The sequence below is a fragment of the Electrophorus electricus genome, chromosome 12, assembly GCF_013358815.1.
Source record: "Electrophorus electricus isolate fEleEle1 chromosome 12, fEleEle1.pri, whole genome shotgun sequence".
In the NCBI taxonomy this organism is placed as follows: domain Eukaryota; kingdom Metazoa; phylum Chordata; class Actinopteri; order Gymnotiformes; family Gymnotidae; genus Electrophorus; species Electrophorus electricus.
This window is the reverse complement of record NC_049546.1, coordinates 18,460,598-18,484,914: the sequence shown is the minus strand read 5'-3', so window position 1 is coordinate 18,484,914 and position 24,317 is coordinate 18,460,598. Positions and strand designations below refer to the sequence as shown.

Below are 24,317 nucleotides of genomic sequence, written 5' to 3'. Positions count from 1 at the left end.
GTTGCCCAATGTGACTAATGAGGACAGACAGACAAAGAGAGAAGTGAAATACGGCAAGGGCGTGGAGACAGAGGACGCCACCGGGTGCTCTGAGACTACACACCAGAGCCACCAGGCGCACATGCCAGTAGAACCAAGGTCACTCTAGATGCACGAGACATGGTAAAAGTTCAACTACAGATATTTGCAAAATGTAGGTGAAGAATAAAACTACTCTCTTTTCCTCTGTCAAAAACTACTCTCTTTTCCTCTGTCAAAAAACACTTTAAAAAAAAACGTAGCAGATTAAGTGATACACTTAATCAAAGATTTGCTGAGACTGATTAAGTCAGACTTTGCACATGGAAAGACCTCAGAGCAAAGACTGCTGGTGTTTTCAAGGCTCTCTGAATACCAATTTTTGCAACAGATAATTGCAAAAGGTGGAGACCCCTAAAGAACGAGTTGAAGGGGGAGGCTGTAATGAAAGTAACTTGCACACGCGGAAGAACCCTTGATAAGAGACCCAATAAAAAGGGGCAAAGAGGGATTTTCAGATAAAAATGACAGAAGCAGGATTTAGCAGAGACACTTGGGCCGTACAGATAAAACACAGGTGAGATAAGGCAGAGAGAGATATTAAAAAAACAACAACAACAAAATATTTTGCACTAGCCAAGGGGTTGAATGGGACATGAGATAATGTATGTGTTAAGTAAGAAGGGGCTGAACACGATGTTGGATAAGAGTATGTGTTAAGTAAGGGCAGATTTAGAACAGAAAAACTGGCTAGGATACTTAGGCAATTAGGCAAGTAACTGGAACGCAACTACTCAGAAGGTCGTGATTTCAGGGGTTAAGACGCGTATGTGTTGCCAGAAGGCACTGGTTTCTGTAGAGGTCACCGTGTGGAAGAGTTGGAGGAGCTACTATGTCGAGGAGTTGCAGACTAAGCTTCTAAGCAACATGACTCTGGCAGTGTCTTAAAATGGCACGCAGGGTAAACAAAATTATTGATGAATTCATTTCTTTCTTCTTTTTTTTCTCTGGGTAAAAAGGGTTCAGTTCTCAACATGTTGCATAACCCCCATGAAAGGAAGCCATCGAGCCGAGAAGCTGCCGGAGTTACTGCAGAGCAGAAGCAGATGTCTCAGACTAACCGGAATCGTTATGACAGGTGTCATGCCATATTGATGATGGTGTTAAAATAGGCCTCGCTGACAGGTGCATTAAGTAGAGTGTTAGCGGAGTAACATGGGAAGCCCTCTGTTCTCAGCTCCTGACACTAACAGGTCAAAGAGGCTTAGAGCGCAATGCTGCACACAGCGTGATTCCAAGATTACTTGTTCTTTTATTTCTGAATGTCTACTGATAAATCACAACAATCCACAGGCAGGGTAGGCAAATCCAGTAAAACAAAAAGGAAAGCTTTTTTAGTGAGTACATGTGATGTGCCATTTAAATGTAGCTGATGTCTGATTGCCTATAACGACATAAAATTCCATGCAGTTCAAATCTTTTTATGATTGTCTTGACTGGAAGAATATTTTCAATTACTCAAAAAAAAAAAAACCCAACAAAACAAAACAAAACAAAAACATGCTACAGACAGAATCTTAAATAGACTCTTCTACAAAACTCAAACCGTACTTTTCTGTTCCATTCCTGTAAGAAAACGCTGCATGGATAAACCCAGTTTAATCTGACATCTAGTCTACTGGTGGAAGTCTTGGCTGCTTGCTTTTGGGCATGCCAAGGTGATGAATAAACACTTGTAGAGACAACATTTCCAGGAATCGGTGGCAAATTATCTAACAAGGTTGGATTTCACATTTAACTAATGTGCGGGGGTTGGGGGCGGGTGGCGTAAGAAATCCTATTTTTGGTGAACCTCTTTCTGGGCTTGTTTATTTCACTCAAGTTCACTTTGCTCTGGATTCCAAACCTCGCCTTTCAACGGCAGCATTGTCCACAGGTCAGGACTGACCTACCTAGCTGTCTGGGAGGCCATTTACACCTGGCCCTTTCACGTGTCTCCACTACGAGGATTATGGACAGTAAGGGATTATCCGCCTTTAAATGCAGGTGCAAATGCACCAAAGAGCCTTTAAAGATTGAAATCCAAACGGCCAAACCACTTCTGGAGGAGGTTTGAAGGCTGTTCATGGTTCATTATGCATCTTAGCCAAATATAATAGAAGCGTAAAAGCAGTCCTCTTTGCATTTTATATATGTTTGTGTGTGTGTGCGTGTGTGTGTGTGTGTGTGCGTGTGTGTGTGTGTGTGTGCGTGTGTGTGTGTGTGTGCGTGTGTGTGTGTGTGTGTGTGCGTGTGTGTGTGTGTGTGTGTGTATATATATATATATATATATATATATATATATATATATATATAAACAAATAATTTAAACTTAATTTAAAAGGCCACATAAAAAAATAAACAAGCCATATAAAATAACATTTGTACATATAACATCACTTGCATACAGAAGAATGGAAAAGGAACAGCAGCAAAGGTAGTATGCAGAGTGCAGTTGTGTTCATGCGCCATACGATGTTTAGATTAAACTGGACACAGATTTGACACCATGGTGTAAACGCACACGGTTGAATATCAGCTGCACATAATCCTCCTACCGGAGGTGCATGAAATGACCGGTGTAAAGACGGCCTTTGTGTGCCCGTGGCAACCCAGCATGGGAACCAGGCGGGGCTTCCCAGTCTTCCCAAGCCATGGCAACCTACTGCAACCCTGGGCAACCTACAGCAACCCACGCTGCAAGCGCCAGTTTATCATGCAGAGACTGAAACCCAACCTACAGTCTGTGATTACATTACTGTCTAATTTTGCTTGCAGTAGACTAATGACTCTTAAAGCACACAGAGTGACTGTTTCTAATTAGACTGTAAAACAAGCTATCACACTGGTTGCCTTCGCAAGTGTGGAAAACTAAACCCAGTAACACATTCCAGTTAACAGTACAGGCGAGATACAAAGCAAACCTTTATATGCATAGCGTGTAAAAATGCTTTGTATTATTAAATTCCTGCCTGACCTCATGAGCAGTCAAGCTGGATGAACGCATCAGAACCAGTCATCTTTATATTTTTAAGGAAAATGAAACTATTCATTCAGACCTTTTCTTTCTGGAAGACATTTAATTAGATTGTTGCGCTTTCACCATATTTTCATTTATTTCTTTTTTTTTGCTCATTTAAAAATCTTTTACTTTTAATTACCGTCTTTCTTTTTTGGTTCTTCTTGACTTTTACTTCTCTCTCATGTCCTTGACATATTATGTGCTGTGCAGTATCTGTTCTTTTAACTGGTACCTTTCTGTTCGTCACGGTGCGCCAGGCACCACGCCCAAGGGAGACACCCTCTGCACCACACACACACGCACGCACACCCCCAGACACACACACACACACACGCACACATCTACGGACACACGCACGCGCACACACACACCCCCAGGCACACACGCACGCAAACGCACACACGCACACACACGGACACACACATGCACGCACACACACACCCACGCACACACATACACGCATGCACATACACACCCCCAGACACACGCACACACACACGCACACAGACACACGTACACACACACACACGCACGCACACACGCGCGCGCACACACGCACACACACGCATGCACTCACACACTCCCAGACACACACACACACACACACCCCGACACACGCACACATACACGCACACAGACACATACACACACACGTACACACACACACGCACGCACACACACACATGTACACACACACGCACACACACGCACACACACACGCACACACACACGCGTGTGCACACATGTACACACACACACACACACATGTACACACGCGCACACACACACACACACACACACACACACACACGCGCACACACACACACACACACACACGCACACACACGCGCGTGTGCACACATGTACACACACACACACGTACACACACACGCACACACACACACACACACACACACACACGTACACACGCGCACACACACGCACACGTACACACACACACACACACACACACACGCACACACACGTACACACACGCACACACACGCACACGCGCACACACACACACACACACACGCACACACACACACACACACACACACACACACACACACACACACGCACACACACACACACACGCGCACACACACACACACACGCGCACACACACACACACACTTCCCAATCTCCTGATTACTGTTCATGTGCCCGTGTCGTTCCTCCTTTGTCTTCGGCCCTGTTTAAGGTCACAGGTTCTCCCCTCCAGAGCTGCGCGCCGCTCACCTGCGCTGCGCCGCGACGACGCTCGGCTGCTGCAGTCTGTTTAGACAGTTCACCACCGCACTCTTTGCTTTTCACACTCATATCTCACTCCTTTCCTGCCAACCTCACATTCCCATTCATCTTCCATTAATCATGCTTTTTTATAAAGCACTTTATAAATAGATTTACAAATGTTAAAACGGATTATTATTATTATTATTGTTGTTTTATTGTTATTAATAGTGGTAGCACTAGTAGTAGCAGCAGTAATAACATTAATAATACTAATAATAATAATAATAATAATAATAATAATAATACATAGTCATTTTAATTAACAGTACAATCTTTGGTATTATTATTTGGTATTATTGGTATTATTTGGTGTTATAAATTATTTAACTTGCTTTAATTAAACTACTCTGCCTGAGCTGTAGTAGGTCTGTTTACAAAACACACACACACACACACACACACACGGATGGTCCCCACTGGTACATGCTGTCCTGCCCCTGGTCATTCATTCAGACATTAAATACAACTTGTTCTGTCCTGAAACTTTCAGTAGAATGTGCAGATTTTAAGAGGGAATAAAATGCCTTTTATGAAGTTTTGATTTGCGATCGGATCAGGAATTGTGGTCCCGCTGTGTAATTCCTCAAAGTCAAGTTGTCATACTTGGAAGTCAAAGGGATGTTTTAGTGCTACATCTGTGATTCACGTTGCACGGCACAGCTGATGCGACGTTCCTGTCTTACTCTTAATGCTACTACGGATGTTTGTCCATCAAGCTTTCAGGATCATCTGAATTTTCTCTCACTGTGTTGCTGACACAGTTCTAACGCAGTAGACACCAATTTTCATGCTCAGTCAATGCCGGATCTCTAGCAAAATAAACTAAATGAAAAAAATAATAAAATTGGCTCCAGCAAAACCAAGACTTCCACATCAACACTGATTAAAGCGAGTAGCCGGTACAGGATTCTGTCAGGCTCAATTCCTCTGATCCATACGAACACACCTTTACCAGAACTGTGTGTAACTGTCCAACGAAACCAATGCTTAAATGGACCCGCAGTGTGTCACATTCTATCTGCTTGATTTAAAAAAAGTAAGCAACTGCTTGTTAGATATTTAAATATTAAAACACAATGTTGTTTTTTTTTAAAAAACACTTTCACATCAGAGAACACAGAAGCTTATTATAAAATCCACTTAATTTTTTGAGGGATAATAAAAAATATGCAAACACAGTCTGTCAGTCCACTTTCATACAATCGTATCCCTCAATCATCGCTTTTAAAAAAAACGCTGAGCCGAACAGAAGCCTCAGATACTCATCACTTTCCCAATTGAACGGTTTGAATATAACATTCAACATCTCTCAGTGGTAAACGCTTTTGCCCTTTGTGTTATAGAATAAAATAACAAATATGCATTCCTTGATTACCCTAATCGGGCTTTACAAAACATCCGGCTTATGTACGTACATCTCTCTCTCTCTCTCTCTCTCTCTCTCTCTCTCTCTCTCTCTCTCTCTCTCTCTCTCTCTCTGGGATGGAATAACTCTCCTCCTCTCCTCAGTGTGTATGAGCAAGGACTTTCACAGCAAGCCATAATTGACATTCAGTTCTTGTTCTAGCCTTTCATTAACTATCATCAGCCACTCAGAAAACAAATCAAAACACAAAAAAAAGTTCGCCGCCACTGGCTGGAATTCATAAACACATTTCACTGGTATTCTCGTTGAGAGGGCGATAGCGTATGGAACCCTTAGCAGGTATTGTTTTGGATGCATGTACCTTCAACGCCTTATCAAACTTCAACAAGTCTCATCAAACTAAGGCTTCGGAATGACACTTAATGGTCAGACAATATTCATAATCAGAGACACCTCTGATCCAAATCTCCTCTCAGTCTTCCAATCTACACTATGATTCGATTTCAGAATGGGAAAGATATGAGCCAATCCTACGTTTGCATTAAGCTTGAGCTGGGGTGGGGGGGTGGAGGGGGGGACTAAAAAGACCCTCCTTAATACTACCAGGATTCTGCCATCAGAGGAATTATTCAGCAAAGGCAGGGTGGGCCTTCCTGGGTTCGCTGACAGTGAAGAAACTATAAATCCATAATAATGGGGAGTCTTCCTGCCATGACAGGCCGTTGAGGAGGGATTCGGAGCCCAACTCCAGAAAGAAGCAGTAGCATTTAATCAAAATGTCATACTGTGGGAGAGCAGACCCAAGTGGGGAAATATTCCTCCCCTTTCTGGAGGTTTGGAGCAAACGGCGGGATATGAATCACCAAAAGGAGGTGAGCCCAAATTGATTTTGGACTTTTCTCCAAAATAGTCGATAGAAAATGGTAATAGCGCCAGCCAACGCTGGTGCTCACTCTCCTCACTCATCTTTCACATTCACCTCAATAGAAAAGCCAAGAGATGTTAAACGCTTCCTACAATTCCTGCCCCTACAAGCCTGTGTTCCCACACCAATCCCTCTTCTGAGACTGACCCTACCCCGACAAGCCCCTCCTCCCAGACCGACCCTACCCCGACAAGCCCCTCCTCCCAGACCAACGCTACCACGACAGGCCCATCCTCCCAGACCAACCCTACCCCGACAAGCCCCTCCTCCCAGACCAACGCTACCACGACAGGCCCCTCCTCCCAGACCAACCCTACCCCGACAAGCCCCTCCTCCTAGACCAACCCTACCACAATCTGTTTCTCATTCCAGACCAACCCACGCTCCAATACCAACCCCACCTCGCCGACGATCCTACTCAACTGCCTCCAAAAGTCAGTTATCGTCATAAAACTTCAGCACAATTCCAGTCAAGAAGACATAATCTTACATAGTATCTGTCACGCTACTGTGGAGAACTACCATTTCATTCTATTTTGTCAGTCATTGATTTTTATCTGCCCGTTGTCCGTCTGGAGAAACGTCTTTGTTCTCACCAAACTACAAACAGAAGAACGCTGCTCTTCAACTTCATATCCCAATGAGAGTTTTTGCAGAATGTACTTGGAAAAAAAATCCTGGTCATTTCATGCTTGGCTTTGCGCGATATTGGAGTTTTTCTCCACTTCTGGTCCACCGGTACAGAGGAAGAAGGCTTCTGTGTTTTGAGGAGCACAATTAAGGACCTCCTGAGCCAAGGTCACCTTTCCTATAAGCCCTCTAGTTCTGCTACTCCTGCCTGTTGAGTTATAAACCAACCACTACAAAATTAACATCTTAATCTGCAGAAGCAGCACAGAGAGAGAGAGAGCTACGCTCCAAGCCAACAGCACTGCTACTAACCACTTATTTAGGCACGAGCTGAAAGCTTAATGTTGAGGAAGAGTGCACGCCATGCATGAGCGCGTCTCCTGGAAGCCCTCCGTTCCAGTACAGACACCCCTCATTCTTCTTTACACCTGGAAGCATTCCTGTCACAACCATAAAGCAGTGAGACCCTACTACCGCCACGCAACTTGTAATATTAAAAGATTACGCTATAGACACACTGTGCTGCAGTCAATTAACTCGCAAAGGCTCTAAATATGTCCCAACCAGGATGATGGAGATCTCCACGCATCTCGGCGTGTTTTGTTCTGCCAGTTTGAGGTCACAACCCCCCCAACACACACACACACACACACACATCACATCATGTAGTTGTAATCAATGTAAATGCGCTAAAAACTGCGGCAGTAAAACGTGAATGGATCGGGCAATTTAAATGCTACGCCTCTTTGAAGAGACTCGGGCCTTTGCTTAAATGCAGACAGAAAACAAATCACTTCTCCTGTTTGGAGAGCAGAGGGGAAGATTGAATGACCCTAATGTCTGTGTGTGTGCTGTGCCTGTTCTTGGCTAATGGAGCCCGTGCTGATTGGCTGCCTTGCAGAAACATTTTTTATCTTCTCCTAAGCATCTTTGGGCGCTTTCCCGACAGCTATTAGTTCCATCGTATAGGCTGCATTTAAAAAGGAGAGTTCGTGTTGATGCATCATTTTTGTGATGTAATAAACCTAGTTCATTACACTTTATGCCTTATAAGTTTGGCACCGAGAACGAGAACGTACATAATTAAGATGCAGTGAACGGCTTTCTGCAGAGTTCGGAACAGCCATATGAAGGGGTTTGGGATATTACCAGGTCACTCCGCATGCCTCAAATGTCTATCAGCGAAGGGTTTAGTTCAACTAGTCATTCACTTGTCTGGTGTTAGTAAGTCATCCCTGGAACTTTCCATTAAACTGATAATATACTTCAATAGGAATGATACAAATATTGATTTAACCCAAACATGGTCTACTGTTTGATTTCTTTCAAAGGACTTTGAACACTTTTGATGTCCCGGAGATGAAGTCAGCCACCGCACTCTGTTCTTAAGCACATTATAAGGACCTCTGACTGAAACCAGTGTTCCAGCAACGCGTGATTCAGCTGCCTGCCTGATAACAAACTTTTCTGAGGTCTCTGCTTCTCCAATTTCACCTCGAGTCAACGCCTGGGGGTAGAACCTGAGAGAACCACCCTGCTCTAACGCACAAAGGTAATCTCAGGCCCGCAGGTTGCAGGGCCGTGCGCTACTCCACCAGCGTCCTGAATAATGAAGCCTGCGTCTCTTCCGGTTCGCCATGTGAAAGAGCGCGGCTGGAAAGCGCACCACGGCAGACCGAGCCACACCGACCCGGCCCGGAGCAGAGCGGAACAGAGCACAACAGAGCCGCGAATGCATCAGGCCCTCCGCGGGGGGTGGGGGGCAGGGGTTAGCCGACGGGTGTGAAATCAGACCGGCCATCACAGCGAGCGAGGGCCAGACGCGGCGCGGTGCGGGCACACGCGAGGAAACTTTAGGTGCACTTTATGTCCCCGCGAACACGGAATCAAAGCAAGAGGAAGCGGTGGTTTCAAAGAGCGCGAGAGCAAAGCAGGCACGTACAATAATGGCCGCTGACAGCTTTGGTCACCGAATGATGGATAGAACTGAGGAGAGAATAAGACAGAAGCGAGATGGAGGAGGAGGAGGAGGAAGGGGAGATGAGAAATTGAGGGGAGAGAGAGAGAGAGAGAGGGGGGGGTGTGCGGGAGTAGTGAGAGCGTGTGAGGGAAGGGGGTGGAACACAAGAAAGCAGGCCCCTAATTCTTCATTCCTCTCTATTCCAGGTAGTCTTCGGCGTGAGCTCGCAGACATCTCACTGCTAGCAGATCATTCGGAGCAGAAATATGGGCCTAGGTGTCCCTTCGTTAGGAGATCAAAGGCACTTTTCCAGCAGCCTGGCGTGAGATTAAATGGAAGGAAATCGCTTGGTCTGAAGAAGCACTCTGCCAAGACCAACATATGCAGATTAACCAGATAATAATATTCAACAGTTTATGACTTCCTGAGAACAGAACTACCATTCGATGACTCCGTTATACACACATGCTGCCAAAGTAAACGAATAAGAAAATAAATAAATTCGGCAAAACTAATTCCACTGTTGGAGCAGTTAATTTAGTTTTTTATGAGTGCACCATTTTTCTAATAAACCTCTCCTCTGGTGAGCTTTCAGGATGACAATGTAGTTTAGAAGGTCCATTTGTTTTGTTGAGCAAGCCCCCCCCCCCCCCCCCCCCAGTGGAACTGGCAATTACCACCACTGATTGCAACTAGGTCAATGCTAATATTAAGAACAGTGTGAAATGTAATCAGTAATCTCCTTTGCTGTCCTTGAAAAACTAGTGAATTTGATCTCCACATGGTAGTTATGTGGTTGTTTACTTGCAGGGTTAGGGCGTTCTCTGGCTGACGCACTCGTTAAACGAAACCCTCCCCTCTAATATTTTAGCATACGCCAAAGACTGGAGCATGTCTGGCTAACAGGTGAGTGTCGTCTTTGCCCGAAATCGTTTTTATTCATGACGAGAGTTTTAATATTTGACTGCGACGGCAATTGTGCAGGTGGAATCGGAAGAAAAGGAGCAGTCCATTAAATCCCCACGGCAACATGGAAAGACGTCCGCGAATTTCCCTGCGGTGTTTTTGTGCGTTTGTGTGTGTGTGTGTGTGTGTGTGTGTGTGTGTGTGTGTGTGTGTGTGTGTGTGTGTGTGTGTGTTGCGGTTGCCTGGTAGCGAGAGATCACCCTAATACAGCCTTTTCTAAAGGCGCTTTCAGGGAGGCCGAAGGTTTCCCGACTCCCTGTTTTTGCTGAGAATTCCATCAGGCTCGTGACGGCCCTTCTGACGGGCAGGTGGCGGGCGCCACAAGCCTGAACGCGCGCCGTCCGCGCGCTCGTTGCCGCAGCAGCACGCGCAGAGCTCCACGAATTCAAAATGCGTCAGCGAGCTCAAACGTAACGATGTGCCGTTTGGCGGAAATATGCGTAGTGAAAATCCGTTACGCGCTTGATCCGAGTTCGGGGGAGGAATCGCCGAAAGGTCCACTGGAGCAGGACCGCGCGGATGGAGCCGTAGTGCAGTCGTGCTCTTCCTGCGACTGCACACGCCAAATTTATACAAATCCGACCGCAGATTTATCACTGCAGATCACATACATGCAAAAACATTTTCCCCCCTGCAGGGGGATTGGTAATTTTATTATTTGCCAGATGCATAAAAAGCAATGCGCAATGCACATACAAATATGCAAGCATATTTTAAATAGTAACACGGAAAAAAAAAAAAAAAAACAGCTGCATTGCTTTGACCCTTCGCGCAAGACCAAGTGTTAACAAGAAAAATCTCAAACAAGCCGCGGAGCCGGTGATGTATGAACAGCGAGCCCACGGGCTTGCAAAACTGCCGACTTGAACAGGGAATGCAAATGAGCACACCTCTACCTAAACGCGCGGGAACACGTACAGGTGTGTAATCCGCAGAGGCAGTCATCAAGATTATAATAAAAAACAATGCAAAAACAACTCACCTTACGGCCAGAGGAATTAATCACAGGCCGCTGGTGCCCACGGAGGGCAGAACATTACCCAAAACAATGGGCGTCGTGTTGCGCGGGGAGACCTCCGTCATGTGTAAATATATGTGGATCTGCGCGCGTCTGACCCCGTGCAACTCCGCTGTTCAGTTCAGCGTGATTTATCTGCGCTGCTTACTTTGGCCGGCTCCTTGTACCTAGTGATTACTCTCTGTCACAGCCTCTAGTGCTCTGCTAAGCACTTCAATCCATCATTGCCACACCTGGACCAGCCCGGAGCTCCCTGCTAGCCCGTCCCGCTCTGGACCCGAACCCACCGGCGCGGCGGCAGGCGGGCCTGCACCGCGCAGAGTCCCGCATGTAGCACGGTCTGGCTAGAGTTGGCACCCGGGGGCACGGGATCTGTCGCTGTCTGTTTCAGGTTCAAGCATGGTCAGAAATGGCCACACAGTCAGTAGACAAGTGCAAGTCAGGAGAGCGATTCCTAACAGGACGTGTCTGGAATGGAGATAGGAGTAAGGACGCATGTGTAGGAATGAACGCAATCTTCTATCATATTTCCTGATTAATAAACATATAGCCGTCAACTCTTTTATTTAATACTATCTCTAGTCCCTTATGTTGCCGAGAAACACACACACACACACAAAGAACGCACACAGAGAAACAAACGCACAAACAACACTTGTGACATGGATTCATTATTGTGGCAGTGTGGTATTTCAGACATACACGGCGATGACCTGAATGTGTCAGACCACAAACACTGTGAATATTTCATGGTGGAGTTGCACAGCCGCCGTCGTCATGGTGTCGCACCCCCCAACCCTTCACTGCTGTCACACACTCTCCGCTAATGTGAGCAATCGCCTTCAGCTTAGCCCTCGGCTAATGCAAACACAAAGCCGTCGCCCGTCACCTAATTAAAATCCACTGGACTTGTAACCTTTGATTTATGGCGCCCCGCTGATGGGTTTATATGCCACTGTAATGTCAGTGAGGGAATTCAGTTCAGTTTGGACCTTGTTTATTAAATATTAAGTGGATTTGGTGGGGGTTATTTATAAACAGAATCACAGAGATTCTTTTCCCTCCTCTTATGAGAACTTAAAAGCAGTACCACCGTCTATCCAAAATGTTGAAATGTGGATGAAATAGCACTTGTTACTTCAACTCTTCTAAATTGTAGCTTTTACATAAGACAGCGAGGGACTGAGAGTTAGCGAAATCAATTTGGTTTTCTATTGGCCTGTATAGTCTTGTTTAATTGAATTGAAGTGACTCATTTATTTATTTCTTAGTTTTGTGCAGTTTCCTTCAGCGTTTTAAATTCATTTTCACTGAAATCACAACTCCTTGACGGAGCGTTATGAAACGACCAGGTAGAATGACTGACACACGCCATGCGGAAGTGAAGCCAGGATAGGGGGAGTCCTCCTGCACGTGATCAGCATTCCGGAGAAACTCTAGCACGGCACGGGAAATCCTCGTCAGGTCCTGTCCGGTCAAATCTTCACATTAACGCAGATATTAATACCAACACAAACCTGGATACCAAAGGTGCTGACGTCAGCCAGGAGTGATTTAAACTAAAGACATAAACATAAGGGAAGAGCCCAAGGGCCCAGTGCCTTAAGGACAAACAGTTAATACAGGAGGTAGAGGATTCTAAAACCTCGGAGGCAACACGAAACTGGAATGTTAACTAAACCAGAGAAAAATCTGCTAACAGAGGCGGCAGACAGAGAGCTCACAACTCACCACTGAGTTCATATACAATCACGTCTTCTAACGCTTTCTAGCTGACGTCGCAAACTCCAGCCACTGCGGAGGTCTGACATGCATCACACACAGCACTGTGGCGCGGAGCGCTGGCGTCGCGCGGCATCTGGGACATTGTTTCCATTTGAATATGATAAATGCCTCACTAATGACTCTCCCATTGTAACAACGGCGAGATGAATGGGGAATGCAACGGGCAAGGCCAACATATGCTTCATGCAGAGGGGAGATCTCCAGAGACAAGCGCCAGAGAATCCATCACGCCCCCCGCTGGCCGTTAACACGGCGCGCCCGACGTGAAGTGAGGTGGTCACAGCACTGTGTGCATTACGCATCCAGAGCAATTGCGTACACATGCATCAGCGCGTGTGTGTGTGTGTGTGTGTGTGTGTGTGTGTGTGTGTGTGTGTGTTTTCAGGGCTCCCATAGAGGGGCCCAGCAGCGAGCGCTCCCTGGTCCCCCAGCGGTGGATCTCCGGCGTAAGAGATTCTTCCAAAAGCCACCCACACCCATCCATTGACTGGGGGGCGACAGCATAATGCGGAAATGTGGCAGCTCCATGTCGCTCTGGCAGCAGTCGCGTCTTCGCATGTGCTTGGACGCTGCGTTTAGCCGTGGAGCAGGCTGGGATAGGAGTGCGCCACTCCCTGTGGCAGTGAACGAGCATCCACACACATGCGCGCACACACACACATACGCACACACACACACACTAGTGCTTTGTCCCAGTATCCACCTCGAGCAAATCTGCCCTTGAGTCTTGTATGAATATGCTTATAAGAATAGTTTTGAATTCTGAAGATGCCATTGAAGAGGCAGCAGCTCTAAGAGACTCAGCCTGCTGCTTCCCAGGGAAAAGTGCTTCTCCGCTCACATTCTACAACATTAACGTGCTTCTCTCCTCACATTCTGGGACATTAATGTTCTACATTCCTGTTCTGCTTTCCATTCACTGTTAGACGTTTAGCAAGAGGGGTAATCTTGCCTAAGTAATGCCAAGTAACGTTCCATTTCGGAAAGGCTCTTTGTATTTTCAGTGATTTGGGAAGGAACGATCCAGCCATTAGGACAACGCCTGGAAGACAAGCGACTTTCTCCCCTCGCTAGCTTTGAGGTGCATCGCTCCGTGATTTAACGTCTTCCCTAGAGAAGGCAGAGATGGATTCTGAACAGACCGCTAACGGGCGAGGGCCATATCTCGCCGGTGTACGTCAACACTTGCATACGTAGAGTCCTGGTGCCGGAGCAGCATGTAGCCTGGGTTCCCCTGACCCCATCTGTGGTGCTCCCCGCTTGGGTGATGACCTCATCGCGATGCCCCACCCACTACCGGCCGCGGTAGGCTGCATGGGTTGGATCCGCGTTTGTCGTGCTGGTTCAGCGGCAACGCCACAGCAGGAGAGCCCTGCAGAAGCACGGAGCGCCCGAGATCCGCCCCGGGAGATCGCTCAGCGGTCCTGCCATCGCAGCGCTTCCCGTAACAGCCTTGAAGAAGATGGGGGTGACAGCAAAGCAGAGAGAAGCCAAACTTCCGGTCTGCTCCACGGAGTGGGCTCAGACCAGCGCTAAAGAGATTAGCACGGGTGACGTGCGGAAAAGCAGCCAGGAGTTCATGTCTAAGTAGTTTTAACTTCCATCCTACAACTTTTTGAACCTCCTGCCTCACCACCTGACACCCCAGGCGCAACCAATCAGTGCCAGCTCCAATCACCACGGTAACGGGTGCAGAGGGACAGAAGGCTGAGGTCGCACTGACATACTGCATTATTCACTAGTTCTGTTAGCCTGGTGGACACAGCGCAGTTTCACAACCATGTCTCAACAACAGCAAAATGCCCCCCATTCAAATATTGATGAGAAGGCTATTTCAATTTATTACACAATTGTTTTTTTATTTATTACACCATTGTTCTCTCAAGAAAACCAATTCAGCCCAGCTGGGGACTACAGCGAAATCCCAAGCTACACTGAGAAATTCTTTCATCCAAATTGAATGTTATATTCTGTAATAAACGGGTCATGGCCAAGAGATGAACCCCACCCCCAAACATCTGTCGGCGCGGTTTTGAAATCTCCCAGCACTGCCAGAGAGTACTTCAGAGCCGCAGCACCACCAAAAAAAGAGAAACAATTTGTAGATGGAGTGGACATTAGTGGACATTAGACAGGAACATCTTCCGTCTCTCTGCTAGATGCATTTTCCTCCACTCTCAACCCTCGGGTCTCCGGAGGCTTTCTGAAGCTCGCTTTAAAACTGCAGCATGTGTTTATTGCACATTAGCCAATATGGTACGGCCTCGCGGGCCTTGATAACTGCCTGAATGTGCCTGGGGCATCCAGCCCGACAGCCGCAACCCGGGCGGCATCCTGGTCAAAGCGACCAGCATGTGGCCGCTTCCAGCTCCCACTCACTGCCTTTCGGGCATCCGACAATTCCCTGATCGATCCATGTTCAATATCCTGATTGTGGCTGGTCATTACAATAAGCTGACATTCCTGTAGTCAGCACCCCCTCACCAAGGCATGGGGCGGGGGTCTCGGGTTTTCCCGGTTTTATCCCAGTCCACGTGACTCCTGGTGTTAAAGTATTAAGAGATCCTCTGCCAACACTTAAAAAAATCCGGCATCTCATAAAAGCTTAATGGGGCTCCATCTCATTCAATACAGCAGCCATTTTGAAGAATCGCATTTTGAAGGGATGTTTAAAATATGAAAAGGTGTGAATGGAATGTGCCCCTTCCAGATGACACTGTCACAGATAGAAGATTATTTCCTTTAGACCAGCCAACGACATAAAACCAAACTGGTGGTAAATAATAATAATAATAATAATAATAATAATAATAATAACATATCAGTAGTAGTAGTAGTAGTAAGAAATACTTTATTCTGCTAATGACAGAAGACACTTTCCAATAGTAGTGAAGTTCACCGCACATCATTATCTTTTGGTAAGACTTTTGGTCACTCTTTTTATGGCAGCCATTATTAAATGTAATACATTCCCTGTGTAGGTCCTTCCACGTGTTTTAGGAGAACATAAGATGGGGTGCTATGTCCTGTGCTAGACGGTAGCACTGGCTAGCAGGACTGTGCGACGAAAGAACATCAAGAGTGTAGGTGTAGGCACAGTGAGTAATGGTTTGTCACGCTCAGCACTTAAAGGTTAGCTCTCCATTACCGGCAGAGGTAAAATGTCGTGCGTGTCCCCTGGAAGAGTGGACATTGATATTAAATGCTGGATCCTAGATGTCTGCTCTCCCTCCTGGAGCCTCATTTCAGCCTGCTACATTATTCATGAGCACCTGGTCAGCACACCAGAACGATTCCATCCATAAGCGCAAGACTGAGGAAAAGGACCCCCCTCCCCGCTCCCTATACTAAGAACTACTATTACGGAACGCCTTACATAATAACTGTCCCAGCAACGTCACAGCCTCTTACTTGGCTTATCTTCAAAACGTGTCTCTGTTAACAGAGCTGAAGGCAAGCAGATTGATTTTGCAGCTGAGGTAGGCCAGGAGACCACGGGGACAGGACTGGAGCCAGAGCTGTCCACCCTGTGGCCCAGCACCTCAGTGCCACTGTTCCTCGGGCCTTCGTTTCAACAGTGACATCTGTTTACTTTTAGCAGGAGTGTTCTAAAAAGCACTCAAGCTGTAAAAAAGCGAGAGTGACCTCTAACATTGCACTTACGTAACAGCAGAGAGTAAGCACTTCAAAATAAAGTACAGCGGATTAAAAAGTACAGCATTAGTGAATATTTCATAGTCCTCTCACTTTGTGTCTTTTGGACTCAGTTCTTAACTTGTTACTTTCAAACTGTCGCTGGGTGAATGTACAATTTGTACTACAGTGCACAAAAGTGAAGATTATGTACTTCAGTTTACAATAAAGCTTCAAATCAGTGGTCACCAATATTGGACCAAAAGATCCACCTTCCTGTGCAGTTGAGTTCCAACCCTTATTAGCCAGCTTATAGGCAGAAACTCAGCTCTTCAGCCACACAAACGTAGGAAAAAGGCTGTATGGTTGGTCATCGCCAATTTAAAACCGCTCATGAGAAAGTGTAGCTCAACTGAAGCAACCGTCACCACGGCATCACAGTTCTGTGTTATGGTTCTCTCATATGCTCCTGTTGTTATCACACCACACAATTAGGCTACATCAAGATAGTTACAAATATTTACAGTATTCCAGTCAAACATGATTACTGCTGCCTATCTTCCAGTCTGTATTATCTATTCATCAAGTCAAGTACAGCACTTATGGGCAAAGTGCGCACTCCAAACCCTCAGGACTGCAGCCTTCCAGCCGTCCCGCTGGCTTTGTGAGTCACGACCGCCTCGTCTGGGTTCCCCTTCACCCCGACGAGCAACCTTGGAGAACAACCCAGCTCCACTCCCGGTTAAAAGCCCTCAAAATAAAGTAAACTAGCAAAAGTACTTCCTGCTCAGCTTGGCCCGCTGGTGCGCCCCATGCAAGTTGGCTCGGGATCAGTCACATGACCATCATCTGCGGTCACGTGACGCGTTTTTCACCACACGTCGCCCACGCGCGAGCGGGCGCTACGGATGTTCGCCGCAGGCGCAATGTGGCGTTCTGGCATCGAACGCACACAGCGACACAGGCGCTCCCGTCGCCGGCAACGGTAATTATGAAAGTTGATCATCTGGGCGCAGCGTGGTACGCTACAGGGGGACGGGAACTTTACGGTGCCATCCAAACACTCAGACGCAGGAGTGGGCAGTGTACAGTCGCTTCACACCATGAGCCTCACGTTTGACTACTGCTGTATTAGTCAAATAATAAGAGAAAAGCTCGCGTGCTGCCAGTGTGACATGGCTGCTGTTGAAATAAGAGCCATCACCGCGCAAGCCGTAGGCCTCACTCACGCCCTTAAGAGACTCCTGAATGACACGGCGGCGCAAAGATAATTATGGGAGTTGATCATCTGCTTCACGACAGGAGTTCTGCAACGTTTACGATGTTAAGGCCAACGCCTACTCACAGCAGTAAGCGGCATACAGTCGCCTCACCCCATGAGCCGAGATAATGCAACTTCAAATAGTAAGTCACCAGAACGATAACACTGGGTAAGAAAACTTTTTTTGTTCCACAAACTTATATATGTGGACCTTATAGTATATTTTAATGCTGAGTTCGAATCTTCTTTTTTAGAATATTTCTATTCAGGCGCGGTGGCAAAGCAATTACAGTTTACATCATAAATAAGGCTGTTACAATTAAAACATGTATTAACCTCCTTCGAAAATGGACAGCTGTATGATCTCTGTCTATATTTGTCCTCAGGAGTGCCTCTCTGCCAACAGACTCCACTTTTCTTTGCACTGCATGTCCATAGCATGTACACAATATAATAACACTGAAACCACAGTTTGATCATAGAAGGCCTCATTTGGGTCTATGTGAGGATGCACAGCAAATTCCTGAATAAGATCGCTCCGAACACAGTGCACCAGTGCTCTACAATGCAATGATTTATTCACATTTGTATTTACGGCCTTTAGTAGACGCTCTTATCCAGAGCACCTTCCAAAGGTGCTTTGTCATTTACTCAGAGATACATCCTAGCCAGTGCAGTAGGTTAGAGTCCAATATACCAATGATCTACAATACTGTAGAAATACAGGGATCACTGCTGATGCCTAGAAGTACAAAATACATAATCTCTATCTTAGACAATGATAAGTGTAATAAACAATAAGTACTAGAGTTTGTTAAACAACATCAGTGTAATAAACAATACCCTACAATAAGTACTAGAGTTTCAGTTAGTCAACATAGAAGCAGGGTCAGTGGTTATTTCAATATTCCAGATGGGATATTCTAGATGGGGCTTCAGTCTTCAGTCCAATGCAGATCTACAATGATTTATTCCAGTGCAGCTCTACAGTTATTTACTCCAGTGCAGCTCTACAAATCAGCTCTTCACAAAGGCCTTGCCCCAACACAGCTCCATAACACAGCTCCATAAAACACGGTGGCATAACAGCGCTCCAACACAGCTCCATAACACACCACCCCAACACAGCTTCATAACGCAGTGCTCGAACACAGCTCCATAACGTAGTGCTCCATAACACAACACTCCAGCACAACTCCACAACAAGGCACTCCAACACAGCTCCAAAACATAGTTCTCCAATACAGCTCCATAACACAGTCCTCCAACACAGCTCTCCAACACAGCACTCCAACAAAGCTCCATAACACACTACCCCAACACAGCTCCATAACGCAGTGCTCGAACACAGCTCCATAACACAGCGCTCCACAACACAACACTCCAGCACAACTCCACAACACAGCACTCCAACACAGCTCCAAAACAGTTCTCCAATACAGCTCCATAACACAGTCCTCCAACACCGCGCTCCAACACAGTTCCATAACACAGCGCTCCAACACAGCTTCATAACACAGCACTCCAACACAGCTTCATAACACAACGCTCCAACACAGCGCCATAACACAGTGCTCCAACACAGCTTCATAACACAGCGCTCCAACACAGCGCCATAACACAGCGCGATAACACAGCGCTCCAAAGCACAACTTCCTTTGAGCGTTTTTTTCTGTCTTCAACATGCAAACATTCCGCTCTGTCGGCTGGCAAAGAAGCAAGAAACCTTTGCTTTCTTTTTGAAGCCTGGTTATTTTTGCATGCAGCTTCAAGGTAAAACAGGATCAGATGCATAAGTGGCCATTTCTCGTTGCTCTTCCTCTGCTCTGGCTGGGGTGGTGTTTCTGGTGCTTCACGGTAACTTACTTCAGAACTGTCTCTGTAGATATACGCTACCCGTGAACAAAATTCTTTTACATTTTGTGTTTATATTACTAACATGCATGCCAAAAATGAATTATGTTATTATTAATACAGTCTGTGTATATGTGTGTGTATATATATATATAAATAACATGAATGTATGTAAGTTGTTTACAATATTCTGTGAATGACCATATTTGATGGAGCTTTCCTTTTTTTCTTTTACAAAAGCTAAGTGAAAGGGTCTTATGCGACGGTTTTCTGTTTTCCCATTGAAGGCTAGTGACTTAGCTACCATTTAGTCTTCCATTTAAGCTACCATTAATCATTACGGCAAAGACTTTTGAAATATGGAAATTATTGAGTTGGATTGGAATTATTTTTATATAGCCTTCTAGTCTCAAACATGACTGAACCATCTAGATCCACTGACTGAACCAATCTTTGTTAGAAAGTTGAGAAAGTAAATAGCAAACTATCCAACATTCTCCTTTGGACTTTTAGAAAGTCAGCTCTGACAGTATAATTATTCTACCACGGCCCCAAAAGACACTCAGGAGAGGACGAGAGGTGTGACAGCGAGAGACTGTGGGTGGGCTCTCTCATTACTTTAATCTGTGAGGAGTTTACAGTGAGAAAAGACTAATTTACCTGTTTAGGAAAAATCTTTCCTCCGCACAGTGACGTCTCTTTCCTCGACTAATATCATCTTTAGCACGCATTTAGCAGGCCTCCTGCTTCTGCGCTAATGTCAAAGCGCTTGCTTTCAGAGCAGGAGCCCCTAGGAGCCCAATCGACCCTCATCAACTGTCCGCCCCACCACGGCAGGAAGGCCTGGGCAGGAGGAAGCCGGAAACATTCCTCTCCGCAGCCTGCTGAGATCAGGATGCCGTTACAATTATTTCACCTTCTGCCGTTGTTTCTGCAAGACTCCTGAGATGGTGAGTTATTCAGTATTGATCCCAGCCTGGGTATAATCATTATACTGTGTTTTTCTGATCTTCAAACACTTGACAGAAGCTGAGACAAAGAGCCATCCTACCATAAAAACAGACGATGTTGTCTGCTGCTTTATTCGGGACCAATCCCTCAGAGACAGGGAAAATCTCTCAGAGCTGGAGTCCACTACACAGAGGGGCAGAGCAATCTTCCATAAAGGAGTTTTAATAAAGTCCCCGATGACGGAGTCGCTCCTTCTTCTCTCAGCAAGAAGCGGATGACTGTCAGAAGTCCTGCCCATTCCCGAGAAACCTCAGCACAACATGGTCAACACTGCGGGTTTGACCACTACTCGTTAGGACGGCCATTGTACCGAAGCCTGGCTCATCACCGCTGCGTCCTATTGCGCTGAGGAGTCCCTGGACATGGGTCTAATTCTCAGGAAGAACGTAAATCAAAAGCGAAGTCTGGAGCTCGGTGGACTGTCAGCAAGATTCTCCTCTTAGCGGTCGAATGTCAGACCGCTGATTTTTCATTCATGGACAAAAAAAAGGGACTGCGGAGCAAGAAGGAGAAAGTTGGTGTAGTTTTAGAAATGTGGCCCCATGTTCCAGAAGCACACACACAGACCCGCACGCACGCACAAAGCTTTAAAGCTGCAGCTCGACTGTTGCTGAAACAACAGCTTCAGACTCCCTGGAGCATCCTAGACAGACACCACTGCCAACATACTAATACCAGGGCCACTGATTAGCTAGCAGGAGTCTGCGATTTCCTTACAGGTTGGTGCAAAGTTCATAATTTTATTCATCTGTGATGTTTGTTTGCATGTATATAACACATAAATAAGCACATCAATAATACAATAAATGCAATTAAAGCATCCATCCAATTAAACCTTAATGCAATAAAATTCAAAAACTTTGCATTTTCCAAATTTTTTTTTCCAAAGGATATCTTGTGAGAGAGAAGAACACAGGTCGACTGCAAAGGGTGTCGTGCAAAAAAGCATGTCAGCGTGTTTACGAACTTAAAACCATATTAAAGCACAATTAAGATCTATAGATGGAACTCTGATTGGACAAAACAGAACTCCACCCCAGCATACCCGAAGCCATGGCCAATCACTTCGACGGGGAAAAAAAACAGAACAAAAAACCTCAAACAAAAGACGCTTGGAAGAATTTACCGGGGCCCCGTGTTGGTGTGGAGGAGTAGAAAGTTAAGTGAATAAAATGATAATTCGGGTGCCATTTTGACATCATGCAGTTACCAAACACATATAAAGCCTCGTTTTTTAAGGCTGGTAAGTAGCCATGTAATAACACCCTTTAAAAAAAAAGAAAGAAAGAAAAAAAGATTTTTACCCTCTGGGAAACAAAAAACAATATCAGAAAATAACACTTAATAAGACTTTACCTGCACCTCATCCAGCATTTTCTAATACCAGGACGCCTCACTGGATGTAATCTTTGGCCAGTGGCCTCTTGTGTGGTGTTTTCCTACTGATGGTTCGGCTGCTAGTCTTGTATTTCCCATTATTTCCCTTTTTTTTTTCCTGATACTGCTGCAGCTGCTTCTTTACTGTGCTTCTGGAATCACATTCCCAAGCCTGGAACCATGAATGCAATCTCAGCGGAACATTCCGAAGGTGGTCCGTGTCGCTCTCGTCTCCAGTTTGAACGGACTGACGGCAGCCTGGCCCTGTCAAACCACCGGTACATGGAAAGAACGATGGCTGCTGCTTAGTCGTGCAGTAATAACCACCTGGGGTCAAAGACAAGCCACCCCTTCGCAGGTTCTGGGTCATTCACGTGGTTCCGAATCGATGTCAGTGGGGGTGCCTGGGCCCGGAAGCACTTAATCGGATCCCAGACGGAAGCGGGGAGTTTGGGCCGACAGTTCGCCCACGGAGTCCCAGCGTGCTCTCTGCTTACCAGCGGTATTAACAACAGTGTGATGGAGCCAGGAGCTTTTGGAATGGAGGCTGTCTGCCAACAACGAGCCCCTCATCCTCCCCTCATTATTAATTCTGCTCTGGACAACACTAAAAGGACACGAAGGCCGACAAGACAAATTAGCCGTGACCCCGGGAACCTGCTGAAAGGCAGGCGGGCCGATCCATCAGCGTCATCTACGGAGACGGACAGGAGGCCACGACCTCCACCCCATCAACCAGATCCTCACAGGTGAGATCGAAGCGTCAGCAGGTCAGAGGGACCCAAAGGAGCCAACGCCGCCTGCTGGTGTGGCCCTGAGAGGGGCCCCTCTCCCAGGGGCCCCTCTCCCAGGGGCCAACACTGACTCAATATCGATAATCCTTTTACAGGGTCCTCAGCCATTCCACTTGAAGAAATATCGGACCTTTTCAAGACTTTCTAGAATGCTCCCCCCCCCCCCCCCCCCCCCCCCCCCCCCCCCCCTTAAATTTCCAAACTTTCTACATTCAGTTTTCCTGGTACTGGTAAAGGTTATTAACAGTGCTATGACAAAAAGAATCCGGACATGTTCCCGTCCCCGGGCCTACACAGTTTGGCACTTAAAGCAGTAGAAGACACAGAAAATCGAGGAACGCGAATACACAGTCTGATAAAACGAGCTCATCTCTATACAAACATTTTGAACAGACACTAATACACGAATCCCTCTGCTGCATTGAAATGTTAAACAAACAGGAAGCCAGAGATTCAAAGTAAACACACATTTGTCTCATAAGGATGATGGGCAGCTACTGATGGAGCTTGTTGGGTGGTGCCAGTTACTGTTGGGTGGTAGCATATCGAGCTGGAAGAGAGACGCTCTCCTGCTCTCTCGGGCAGATTCGGACCCGTGTGCGTGTGTGTGTGTGTGTTTGTGTGTGTGTGTGTGGGGAGGGGGGTGTTTAAACACCTTCTCTCCTCAGACATGGCCAGCAGTGACTCCCCACACCGTGCTACAGATCACTCTGCAGAAAACTATCACACAAGCCCTGATGCCTCTCTGGAAAGTTAATCCGTGACGAGAGATTTTCCGACCTCGGGCCTGAATCCATATTTTTCCTGAAAGCGCTGATGTGGGCTTGTGTGAAGGAGAGCAGACAGCAGACTTTGCCGCCGGGCTGGCTGGGGACATCTCCCACCACACAGCGAAAGGCAGCAAATCGCACAAGATTAGCCATTTCCACAGAGACAAAAGGAGAGACTAACTAACCAGACGTGCCATTTAAAACCCACAGAAAATCAGACAGGGACTTGTGTGTTCGAGCATGTACATGTTCTAATGCACGTGTTGTTAAGTGTGTGTGAGCATGTGAGTGACAGTGTGTTCTCGGTCCTGAAGCAACTCCTGTCAGCTAAAGCAATTTAAAGCTGCCTGACCTACTCTGAAAGAACATCAACAGAAAACACTGAATGTAAAATTCTGCATGGGAAGTGTGTGTGTGTGTGTGTGTGTGTGTCTGTGTGTTTGTGCGTGTGTATGAGACAGAGATACAGACAGAGGGGAAGTATAAGGTTTAGGCTTTGTGGAGATACAGGACATAACCATGATAAAAATCTTGTTACTCTACACCATTAACATGACTGTGGTTGCCAACTCACAGAATGAAAGGCCCACAG

At 46.3% G+C, this 24,317-nt stretch overlaps 1 protein-coding gene across 1 annotated transcript in view; it reads right to left on the bottom strand.

Annotated features, from left to right (window-relative positions):
- The window catches only part of si:dkey-237h12.3 (teneurin-3), a 107,383-nt gene that overhangs the window by 55,075 nt on the left and 27,991 nt on the right, over window positions 1–24,317 (bottom strand).